This window comes from Pristis pectinata, chromosome 4 (assembly GCF_009764475.1).
Source record: "Pristis pectinata isolate sPriPec2 chromosome 4, sPriPec2.1.pri, whole genome shotgun sequence".
Lineage (NCBI taxonomy): Eukaryota > Metazoa > Chordata > Chondrichthyes > Rhinopristiformes > Pristidae > Pristis > Pristis pectinata.
This window is the reverse complement of record NC_067408.1, coordinates 22,136,182-22,148,489: the sequence shown is the minus strand read 5'-3', so window position 1 is coordinate 22,148,489 and position 12,308 is coordinate 22,136,182. Positions and strand designations below refer to the sequence as shown.

Genomic DNA, 12,308 nt, shown 5'->3' with positions numbered 1-12,308 from the left:
TGCTGACAAGCTTAACATCTAACCATCACTGTGAATATTGTGGCATGCAAGCTACCAGCAATTGCTGTTTCCTCGCTTATGTTACAGCATGGTGTTATACGAAGCAGTTTTAAAATTCTCTGTCAGTAAGTTTGTCTTTGAGCTTGGATAGTTTACCCAAGGGGAAGTAGAACAGGCATTTTTGATGGAGAGTTAATTGAAGATGCTCACTTTATAGCGGCAGAGACCGATGAGCAAAAGTAACACTTTCATAGTCACATTAAATTTTTCATCATATTTTGACAATCTTGTTTCATACTATTTCTTACTTTTAGTCATCTAGTTCCCAATTTTCACAATTTTTTAATATAAGTAAAACACTCCGTGCCTCATAAAGGTTTCTTCTTAAAAAACAGCGATTCAAAGCTGCATTGACATGTATACATTTACTGCACATGTAGAGCACTTGAGACCATCTTAGAAAGCAAGGATCAGACAGGGCTCTTGACAGCTACAAAGTAGCCAGGAGGGAGCTTAAGAATGGACTTAGGAGAGCTAGAAGGGGGCACGAGAAGGCCTTGGCGAGTAGGATTAAGGAAAACCTCAAGGCGTTCTACACGTACGTGAAGGAGGATGACTAGAGCGAGGGTAGGACAATCAGGGATAAAAGAGGAAACATGTGCCTGGAGTTAGAAGAGGTAGGGGAGGTCCTTAATGAATACTTTACTTCAGTATTCACCAGGGAGAGAGACCTTGACGATTGCGAGGATAGCGTACAACAGGCTGATACGCTAGGGCATGTCGATGTGAGGAAAGAAGATGTGCTGGAACTTTTGAAAAACAAGAGGATAGATAAGTCACCGGGGCTGGATGGGATATATCCAAGGTTATTATGGGATGCAAAGGAAGAGATTGCTGCACCTTTGGCGATGATCTTTGCATCCTCACTGGACATAGGAGTAGTGCCAGATGATTGGAGGGTGGCAAATGTTGCTCCTTTGTTCAAGAAAGGGAGTAGGGATAACCCTGGGAATTACAGGCCAGCGAGTCTTACTTCAGTGGTGGGCAAATTGGTGGAGAAGATTCTTAGAGATAGGATTTATGAGCATTTGGAGAAGCATTGGCTGACTAGGGACAGTCAGCATGGCTTTGTGAGGGGCAGGTCATGCCTCATCAGCGTGATTGAACTCTTTGAGGAAGTGACAAAGCACATTGATGAAGGTAGAGCAGTGGATGTGGTGTTCTTGGATTTTAGTAAAGCATTTGATAAGGTTCCTCATTGAAGGCTCATTCAGAATGTCAGGGGGTATGGGATCCAGGGAAACTTGGCTGTGTGGATTCAGAATTGGCTCACCCATGGAAGACATAGGGGTGGTTGTAGAGGGAGCGTATTCTGACTGGAGGTTAGTGACCAGTGGTGTTCTGCAGGGATGTATTTTGGGACCCCTGCTCTTTGTAATTTTTATAAATGATTTGGATGAGGATGTGTAAGGGTGGGTTAGTAAGTTTGCAGATGACACGAAGGTTGGTGGTGTTGTAGATAGTGTAGAAGGTTGTTGTAGTTTACAACAGGACATTGGTAGGATGTAGAGCTGGGCTGAGAAGTGGCAGATGCAGTTCAACCCGGAAAAGTGTGAAGCGATACACTTCAGAAGATTGAATTTGAAGGCAGAATACAAGGTTAACGGCTGGACTCTTAGCAGTGTGGAGCAACAGAGGGATCTTGGGGTCCACGTCCATAGATCCCTCAAGGTTGCTGCACAGGTTGATAGGGTTATTAAGAAGGTGTATGGTGTGTTGGCCTTCATTAGTCGGAGTATTGAGTTCAAGAGCTGTGAGATAATGTTGCAGCTCTATAAAACTCTGGCTAGACCACACTTGGAGTATGGTGTTCAGTTCTGGTCACCTCATTATAGGAAGGATGTGGAAGCTTTAGTGAGGGTGCAGAGGAGATTTACCAGGATGCTGCCCGGATTAGAGAGCATGTCTTATGAGGATAGGTTGAGCGAGCTAGGGCTTTTCTCTTTGGAGCGAAGGAGGATGAGAGGTGATTTGATAGAGGTGTACAAGATGATAAGAGGCATAGATCAAGTGGACAGTCAGAGACTTTTTCCCAGGGCGAAAATGGCTAACATAAGGAGGCATAATTTTAAGGTGATTGGAGGAAGGTATAAGGGGGATGTCAGAGGTAAGTTTTTTTATTTACACAGAGAGTGGTGGGTGCGTGGAACGTGCTGCCGGCCGAGATAGTGGAGGCAGATACATTAGGACATTTAAGACACTCTTAGATAGGCTCATGAATGATATAAAAATGGAGGGCTATGTGGGAGGGGAGGGTTAGATAGATCTTAGAGAAGGATTAAATGTCGGCACAACATTGTGGGTTGAAGGGCCTGCACTGTGCTGTAATGTTCTATGTTCTAACTTTTATTTTTAACCCAATAAAACATACCAAAATGAAGTGAACTAATGTTATTGTTAACAAAAAGACAAGTAACTAGATGTTCTGTTTATGATGAAACTGGTTCAGAGAACAATTCTAGCTTGGACATCCATGAATTACTTTCATCTATACAACTCTGAGATTCTTTTTAGAATCCAACATGCAGTGTAGTGTGCCATGTGTGCAATGTAGTGTGCTGCATGTGTAATGTCCGTGGAACTCAAATTATTTAATTCACTTTAATTATTAGATTTTCTTAATATGTAGTGTTCATTTGTAAATGAAGGCAAGCAGTAAAAAGTGGTCAACAATCAGACAGTAGCCTACCAGGTAATTTAGTAACCAACTGAAACTGGTTAACTTACTCTGAACATGGAAATTGGCAATAAAAGATTATGGATTCTGCTCTGGCGTAGCGGGTTCTAAGACAGTGCCCATTAAAGTGCTGTGTACATAAAGTGTACACTCTGGTAATGTAAGGGCAATATTGTAGCTTTGTATCTGAAGAATTAAATAAAATAAATTATATTACTTTAGGTCAGGTATGGCAAGGCTGATGTTATGTTGCACCTGTTGTATGTTGGAGCCAATGATAACCATTTTCATCCATCACGACCAGACATGCAGTAAGTATCTGCATCTTGAGGAATTTCAGCTCAGAGTTGATGAGCTGGATTCAGAGATTCGGGCATTACAATACATCAAAGAGGAAGAAAGTTAGCTGGACACTTTGGTCCAGAAAGCAATCACTGCCCTTAGATTAAGTACTGAGGAATTAGTCAATCAAAAGGGATAGGAGGTGTGACAACAAATGAGGCAGGAATGAGGATCCAAAAGGTAGTTTTGGGAGAGTCTCAGCATTGCACTTCTCCATCAGGTCTGAGGTTCTTGTAGCCTGTGCGAACAAGATCAGAGACTACAGAGACAATAAGCAAACTGACCACACCTGTGTGAGATAGGGATCAATTCAAGTTGGGGGACTGGAAAGGAATGTATTAGTGATAGAGGAGAGCATCATTTACAGGATAGATACTGTTCTCTGCAGTATCAAGCCACATTGCCAGCCGAGTACCAGGATTAAAAACATCTCCCAAGGTATGAAGAGGAACTTCAAGGGGGAGGAGAAAGATCCACTTGTTGAGATTCCAGTTGGAATCAATGATATTGATGAGACAAAGAAGGAGACTTAGCTGAAGGAATGTAAGCAGCTAAGGTCCAAATTAAAAAGCGGATCTATAGAAGGAATAATCTCTGGATAACAACCTCTACCACACGCAGATTGGCACAGGGTCAATAAGATTAGAAAGCTGGATGTGTAGCTTACAGATTGGTTGTGAAAGAAATAGGTTTTAATTCAAGGGACACTGTCATCAATACAAGGGCAAGAGGAAGCTGTTCCTTAGGGATGAGTTTTACTCGAATTGAGCTCAGATCCATGGGCGAATGAACCAAATAACTAGGGCTGCAGTAATGGCTTTAAACTAAGCAGTTGCTGGGAGGAGGGTGTTATACTGTTGAGGAAAGTTCAGAAAGGAAAAGGAAAAGGACAAGGTAATAGTAAAGGGTAGCAAAATGAGTATGAATAAGCAGTCTGTCAGAAAAGAACAGAGCATACAAACATAAGAATATACCTTCAATTAAAGTCAGAGCTTGGAAAAATAATGAAAGACAAAACTGAAGGATACCCAAATACCTACAGCATTCACAATAAAATATGTGAATTAGCAGCACAAATAGAAATAAATGGGTCAAATTTAACAGCCATTGCAAAGAAATGGTTCTAAGATAACCATGTCTGGGGACTGTATAGTCCAGGATACTTCTCCTCAAATGGGCAAAATGAAAAAAGAGCATGGATAGCTCTGATATTGAAAATGGGATAAAGGCAATGAAAAAAAAAGTATTTTAACTCAGTAAATCAAGAAACCAAATAGATTTCGGTGGGGCTAAGAAGGAGCAAGGGGAAGAAATCATTGGTGGGAATTGTTTATAGTCTCACATATTATAGTTGTAATGTAGAGCGTAGTGTAAGTTAGAAAATAAGTACATTTAACAAGGGTAATACATAATCATGAAGGACCTTAATCCATATATAAACTCATCAAACCAAATTGGCAGTAACAGTGTAAAGAACAAATACTTAAAGTATACAAGACATGGTTCTCTAGATCACTATGATGAGAAACCAAAGAGGGAAGAGGCTATTTTAGATTGAAGATCAGATAGACATCTATGGCAGTGATGAGGGTGGAGACTGATGGTCAATCATGGGACGCAAGGGTTAGTACATGGTTAGTACAAGGGCAGGTGGGGAGGGTTTCAGGGAGGGCAGTGGTTTATAGAATATTTAAGATCAAAAAAGGATCTTGTTGATAGGATCCCAATCCAATACTGAACCAGCAACACTTAGTTATTATCCCAGGGCAATGTGGTCCAAGTTTCTCTACAATGCATGGGAAATTATGTTAGGTCCTGTGATGCTGAAATCATATGAGGGAGCAAGGATGATCCACACCCAGAAATCCCTAATAAAGTTTCCTGCCAGGGTAACAGTTGTTTTTCCATTTTTATCCAAGAATAAATAATTTCCAGTCAATAATGCAAAACAGAATTGTGGGATAAAATTTTTAGACAAAAGCTCTTAATTACATATTGACCTAATAGTTCATTTCACTTTCCTTTTGTGCCACAATCCTCACAATTCTCTACTTCATTCTTTTTTTTAAACACTTTTACCCCTTGGGTCCAAATTCCAGTAAAAATGTGCTTGAAATTTTGTTTTTCAATTTGAGATGATGCTTCAAGATTCTGCCTTAATTCTTAGCATAATCTACAGTGTACCTTATCTCCATTGTTTTAACAGGCAGCAAGGAAATAAATAAAAACATCTTCTCTGCTGGTATTAAAAGTAGTGCCAAAACATGCAATTTGAGACCACCTATCCTTCATATGGCAACTTAAGAATGCAAATAATTTTGTAGGTGAAGTTACTCTGGGTGAAGTTATCTTGGATCAAACATAAAGACATGAGAAAGGTGAAAGGTGGTGATTTTAGAGGAAATTGCCCTGTATGTTAAATATTGCAACTCATGTTAATTTGGCTGATTCTACCCAGAAAATGCTGATAAAACTAGCTTATAGCCCCCTGAATTCTAAACAGCCTGCACACACATCCTCGTCTCAACTTAACCAGGGTAATCAATCCTAATCTCTTCAGTACAGTGAACACAATATACAGGATCGGGAAACATTTCTTTGATAGCTGATTATCAGTTTTCCTACACTGCTATCTTATTTGTTCCATTTTTATTTTCATGTGAATGAAGTTGAGACTTGGTAAATTGGTTATTATTGTCACATGTACGGAGGTACAGCTAAAAATTTGACTTGTATACCGTTCATACAGATCAATTCATTACAACAGTGCTTTGAGGTAGTACAAAGGTAAAACAATAACAAGATGCATAATAAAGTGTTACAGTTATGGAGAAAGTGCAGTGCAGGTAGATAATAAGGTGCAAGGCCATAACGAGGTAGATTGTGAGGTCAAGAGTCCATTTTATTGTACTAGGGAACCATTTAATAGTCTTATTAAAGTGGGGTAGAAGCTGTCCTTGAGCCTGGTGGTACATGCTTTTAGGCTTTTGTATCTTCTTGCCTTAGTTCTTCCATCATCATTTCCTAGCACTTTCGCAGCTTTTTTATCTGTGCTTCATTGATGTTGCATATTGCAAAGTGGTTTCAATGAAAAATCCACAAATATCCTAGTTCGTTTCTTGTATTGTGTCTTGCAGCCTGAAGTCTTTGATTTAAAACTCTATTACTCATTTCCTTTTCTTTGTCTCACTGCCTTCTATTTGTTCATATTAAATGTTATCTATCATTCATGACCATGTTTTGCCAACAAATGTTCTGTTTTTATTTGGTCTCATGTCTTTTACTGTTTGTGTATGTCCCAATAAAAAAAAACATCGTCTGCCTGGGTTCCCAGCTCCATATCACTTACATGCATTCTGACCCCAGAATTAATTCCTGTGGTATTTTACCAATGGTCCCCTTGCTATGCCAGCACATGTCATCTATTCATAGCTACCATTTACTTCTTCCAGTTTAGCTAAGTTTTAATCTCAAGTTTGTTACCCTTCCTTGTGTAGAAAGCATTTATCGATGAAAATATCAGCTAACCAAACTTCCACAGAATCTCCACAGCTAATCAGGTTTTCATTCTAGTAATCCATCTCTACCCCATCTTCCAGGATCACACTTTACCTACAACAAACACCAGATTCAATGAAAAGAAATGCCCTTAGCCCCATTGATAAGATAAAGACCAAATAATTTTGATGATTCTCCAAAGACACCAAGAATGTGATCAATTTAACAAGCTATCAATCCTGTGTTCTTCATTACTTTATGGAAATGGGTGATTTTTGATAAAGCCAGCACTCTTTGCCATTCCTAACTGCATTTAAGGTGGTGGTGATGAACCAACTTCTGAGCTCCTTCAGTCTTTCTGCTGAAGGTAGTTCCACAGAGGTGGTGTTATGAGATTCTAGAATACACTCCAAGTAATGAACAAGGTATGGCAATATTTCAAAGACAGAATGGTATATGAAGAACACAGTGACAGTGTTTCATGTAATGTGCCTACTGCCTCTGTGCTTCCTAGTCAGTGTTCTTCATTGCAAGTCACACAGGCGAATGGTGGCTCCTACTCATCCTAAATGCAGTTCTCATGAGATCCAAGGGACAGTGTAGCCAGGAAATGGGCAGATGTGCAGGTGGAGGTAGTGGGAATGGGGCCATATAAATGGATGGAATGCCATGAGGAATTGGACCATGTGCATGCACAGAGTGTGGCCAGGAATGTTTGGATGGAGCATGATGGTAATGGGGCCTATCAGGGAAATGGAGCACTGAGGAAAACAGAACAAGGTGTGCAGACAAAACACTATAGGAACAGGGCAAAAGTTTGTGGTCAGAATGAGGCCAGGAACGGGGCAGGTGGGAGGGACGAGTGCAAGGGTTAAAGGGGAAGTGGGGGGTGAGGAAACTTGAAATCACAGAGAGGTCGTCTCACTTAGTGTGGAAGACATTTCCTTTTTCATGCACATAAACAAAGACACATACATACACACACTCAAACATTTCTGTACAGCCATACTGATTACATTCTATACTTCCAGAAGTCATCCTTTTATTCAATCTCTACCTATTATCCATTGTTCAATCATCAAAACATATCAATAAAATGCTCAATCTCAGTGGCCCATATTTTGAATAAGAAACTCTTAAATGGAAGCTCATCAATCCCTTTTGTAAATCCACTGCTCCATTTTTATTTACATTGCCAAATGCAAGCTCAAAATACTCCAATAGATTTGTCAAATAGAATTTCCCTTTTTCAAATTAATATTGAATCCTCCCAGTCATACTTTAATTTTTCTAAGTGCCCTCATATCGCACCAGGTTCATAATAATTGATTCTGGCAGTTTCCATCACACAAGCATCAGGCTAATTGATGCTCACTATCTGCTTTCTGGAATGACAAAGGTACATCTATCACTCCATCGCTACATCTATTCAATCCAAGGAGACTATTTTATAATCCGTGAAAAATTAAAAGCAATAGAGTTACTGCCTCTCAGGATCTCTTTGAATTCCCAGGACATACACTGTCAATTTGCCAATGTTCATCCAACTGATCAGATCATGATAAACAAGGTGACGGGGAGAGAAAATGAGGTAATTTTAAGAGTAGAAAGGACAGAAGGAGGGAGAGCAAATAAGTTATTGGTGGTGGGATCATGTAAGGAAGATAGGGTATGTGCAAAATTGAGGGAAAAGAAAGAGAAAATCAGTTACAGAAAGAGAGAAACAGAGCTAGGAAGAGCGAGAGAGAGAGAAAAGGAGAAAAGGAGCACAGAGCAACAGGGAGAGTGAGGTTGAGGGGAAAAATGAGGAAGAGAGCCAGAGAGGGAGAAAGATATTGAGAAAGGAGAGGGATTTAGAACGAGACCAGGAAGAGAAGACATCAAGGAGAGACAGAGTGACAGAAAAAACACAAGAGGCATAGAAAGATCAACAGATGCAAAAAATTAGAAGAGTGGAATAGAAACATAGAGATACAGAGAGAAAGGATGAACCATGTTTCACATATCTTTGCACCACACAGGATGCTGCCATTTTCCCTCTCAAGTCTGTACCAGCTCCTAGAGGAATTCCATCAAAATGTCTCATTTATCTCAAAATGATAGTTTATCTATTTGCTCTACTTGGTCACCAGATTTCATTCCACCTGGGGATCTTTCAAAAGTCCAACATTTTCTTTACATCAGCTTTTTTGGAAGTATGCATAGCAAAATGTGGCATTTTAATATTCATACTTCTTTTGTTGTTTTCTGTTTCAGTCTTTCTCTAATTCATTTAACTTTGTTTTTATCTGCATATCAGTTGCTGGACCTCTCTGGAACTTTAGAAGCATTAATCTTTTTATTTTTTTCCTTAAGTTCCACATTAAATCTCTTTTTTTTCTATTCATTCATGCATCCTGTGTCCTGTATATTTAGAAGTTTCCAGTTTTCACATTATTAACCCCTTCCCCACCTCTCCACCAGCTGATCATCACAGTTTCATTATTTCACCTCTTAAATAAGTCTTCCTGAACTTGAATACTTTATTTGCCTTCATGGACACAACACTCTTTGTTTGTCCCAGAGCCTTCAATTGCCTGTTTAACTATACTGATGATAACTTGGTCTGAATCTTATACACATACATCAATGACTCGTCCTTCAATGCATAACCATATTTCTCAATGTTCAGGTTGGTTCCAATTTCAATGGCGCACTTTATAGCATACACCATTTGCAAAAGTTTAATAGGTACCGCATCTCACCAAAGTGCCAACTTATCCTGTTGACTCCTTAGCAGCCAAAGATTTACCAATCAGCAGCTTCAGGGTGTCTGTTAATGTCCTCATTTATTAGCTCACCTCCAGATAGCCTTAGATTTCTATTATCAACTGTACTTTGCCTTTGTCATAAAGTTCTTTGAATCATTTGTAATGTTTAAAACATTTCTTTCTTCAGTAAGGGAGCAGTCCAATTTTATGTCCATTTAAAACTGGTGAGTGGAAAATCAGGTAGGCCCTCATGTGACAATGCAATCCTGGTTTTCTCGGATTCATTGGCCTAAGATTAACCAATGCACATGAACATGAAAACTGGCTCCACTCAATTTTGCATCCAAGCAAAATCTTAAAATTTCACTATACCGTGAATATCATCATCAAGGTATTTTGTGACAGTAACCTGCTGTACGAACATCTGATTATATTTAATACTAAGAGTTGCTACTGTGGGTTGCTCGAACAATTTTTTTCTATAATAATGCAATCTTGTCTTCTCTATTTCCATCAGGTAGTCAACTAGCTTATGTCTGCCTAGTGCATCACTATTGAACCAAGTCTCTTATAGCCACAATACTGTAGCACTCTTTCTTGACTTTTGATTGAAGGTGCACCAGTTTAATCATTGGAATTTGAAATAGATTTCCTTTATTAACTGAAAAGCTTTTCAATAAACCTTTTGCCCTGCCTATCACATAATGGCCACGTTGAATAAATGTCCAGAAGTGCATCCTTTTTTCCTGGGTTTCATTTCATGCCAAGACAAAAAATGCAGAAGAGTGTTACACTGCTCCAATGCAGCCCAAATTTCTTTTCTACATACTGTATAATTGGTTATCAAGATCACTTGCCATTATCTCCCTGATATCATCTTTCACTGAAATCCTAACTACCAGTTTCAATACCTTAGAGGTCTGTATTTTCTCTGTTCTATCATCACAGCTTTCTTAAACAACAACTCTTCCAATCTGCTTTAGCTTTCAGTCTCACCTTCAACAAAGCTCCTTTGTTATTATCTCATACATACTAAGGTACGTTAGTTTCCCTTACCTAGAAAAGTGGACACGAGATTGTCATTTCTCTCAAACCCTCCGGCGAGTCTCCTCTCCTGCAAATCCTGCAAATGCTTGCAATTCAATTTCAGTGTCTAAATTATACTCTAGTCCATTCCTCATTCTCTCAGATGGAGAAAGGCACAAAAACTAATTGACTAAAAGGCAGCTTCTGATCTCCAAATGACTTAAGTCTCTTCTGAGAACAAAGAGTTTCAAATTAGCTTGAGCATAGGACAATATTGCCTCTTGCAGCCTTAAAAGGGAAACACTGGGTATATATTCCTGAGCTGCAGGATAAATAAATTTTGCATCACTATGTATAATAACTGTCTTTCTAAATGACCTTTTGCAACAACTGAGTGGCAAAGTTATCTCTATATTATCTAGATATCTGTATTAATATATAAAACATGTATAAACACAAAATGTTTAAAAATTATTCTGGTAAAGCCCGAATCTTGCTTTGAAAAGTAACCTTTAATCAAAGTCATTTCTTTAATCAAAGATTAAAGAATTATGTAATCAAGGTCATGTAGTCATTTCTTTAGTCCTTTAATCAAAGTCAAGTTTGTGGGGAAACCAGGAAATCTGAGCTTCAAATTTCCAAAAAGCATCAAGATTATTCTTTGGCATCCAACAAAAGATACATTTGGGCATTCAGAGAACTGTGAAATAAAAAATTAAGTAGAAATTCAATTGCATGACACTATGCATCTGAAAATTGATTCTTTTCCTCCACCTGTCAATAATAAACACCGCCTACAACACTCACCTACTGCATTACTGTCTGTGCACTTGAATTTTTAAGCAAGTATGTCACTTTAAAAGTCCACAATTGTAAAATATTAGGAATCAACCAAAAGTTTAAATTAAATAAGAAAATTCAAATAATATTTTATTCACTAAACAGTGTTATACACGAGAAATATATTCCCAGGGAAGGCAAATCAAGCATGTTGTAAATTGAGCTTAAAAGTAAATGAAAGTATATATCTCACTGTGGATCTTAGAAAATGGTAGGTGTGGCAAAGAGCGTAAGTGTGATGTGTTGGTGACTGGTTTTTTGGTCTTTGTCTGCTGCTAAGAACAGGCATGATAAAAAAAAACAAGACAAGACAAGTGAACAGCATATATTGCAATTTGATGGGGCAATAATTCACATACCAAACACAATGTTCCATTTATTTTTGGCTCTATTCATTTTAACAACTTTAAACACCCTTTTCTGACACAGTGGTGCTTGCGATTATTTTTCACTCTGTTAAGTTAGCAAGTGCAAATGCTTTAACTTTGTATTTGTTGCTTTATTATGCCTCTAGATCCTCCATCTAGTGTGAAGATTTTATACTATTTAGCATTGGATCATGGTTCTGAACATGAATGGGTCAACTGCAATAAAGAAAATATTTAAAGAAAATAAATCATCCACTAGTGCAAATTTAATTACATTAATTAATAACTTCAGAAGTAGATAGTTTAAGATAATCCATTTGGACCATTCATTTGGATACAACCTCCATTACATTACATATATTTAATTATTTTGAGTAAAGATTAAGATGTCAATGCACGTTTTGTCAAGTGCTATGACACCTTCCCACTATTATTGAAGGAATGGAGCTTCACATCTCACTGACATTACAGAATTTCTGTTGAAACTCATTCTGGAATACAATGCAGCACTCACAAGCAAAATCTTTCCCATTTTTATTGCTGGATCTGGACAGGCTTGTAACACCAGACCAACATCATGGGCTAGAAATTAATTCACACCATTTTTAGGTGTTAAGACAGAGTTGTTGGTCATCCCAAAACTGGTTATGAAAGTTGTAGGAAAGGCAAGAACTTCAAATGTCAGAACAATGTTGTTATTCTGCTCCTAAATGGATATTTTGGCTGCAGCACTGCCTATCAATGTGT

The 12,308-nt window shown here is 38.4% G+C and overlaps 1 protein-coding gene across 1 annotated transcript in view; it reads right to left on the bottom strand.

Moving 5' to 3' along the window:
* The window catches only part of LOC127569752 (phospholipid-transporting ATPase VB-like), a 256,997-nt gene that overhangs the window by 50,123 nt on the left and 194,566 nt on the right, over window positions 1-12,308 (bottom strand).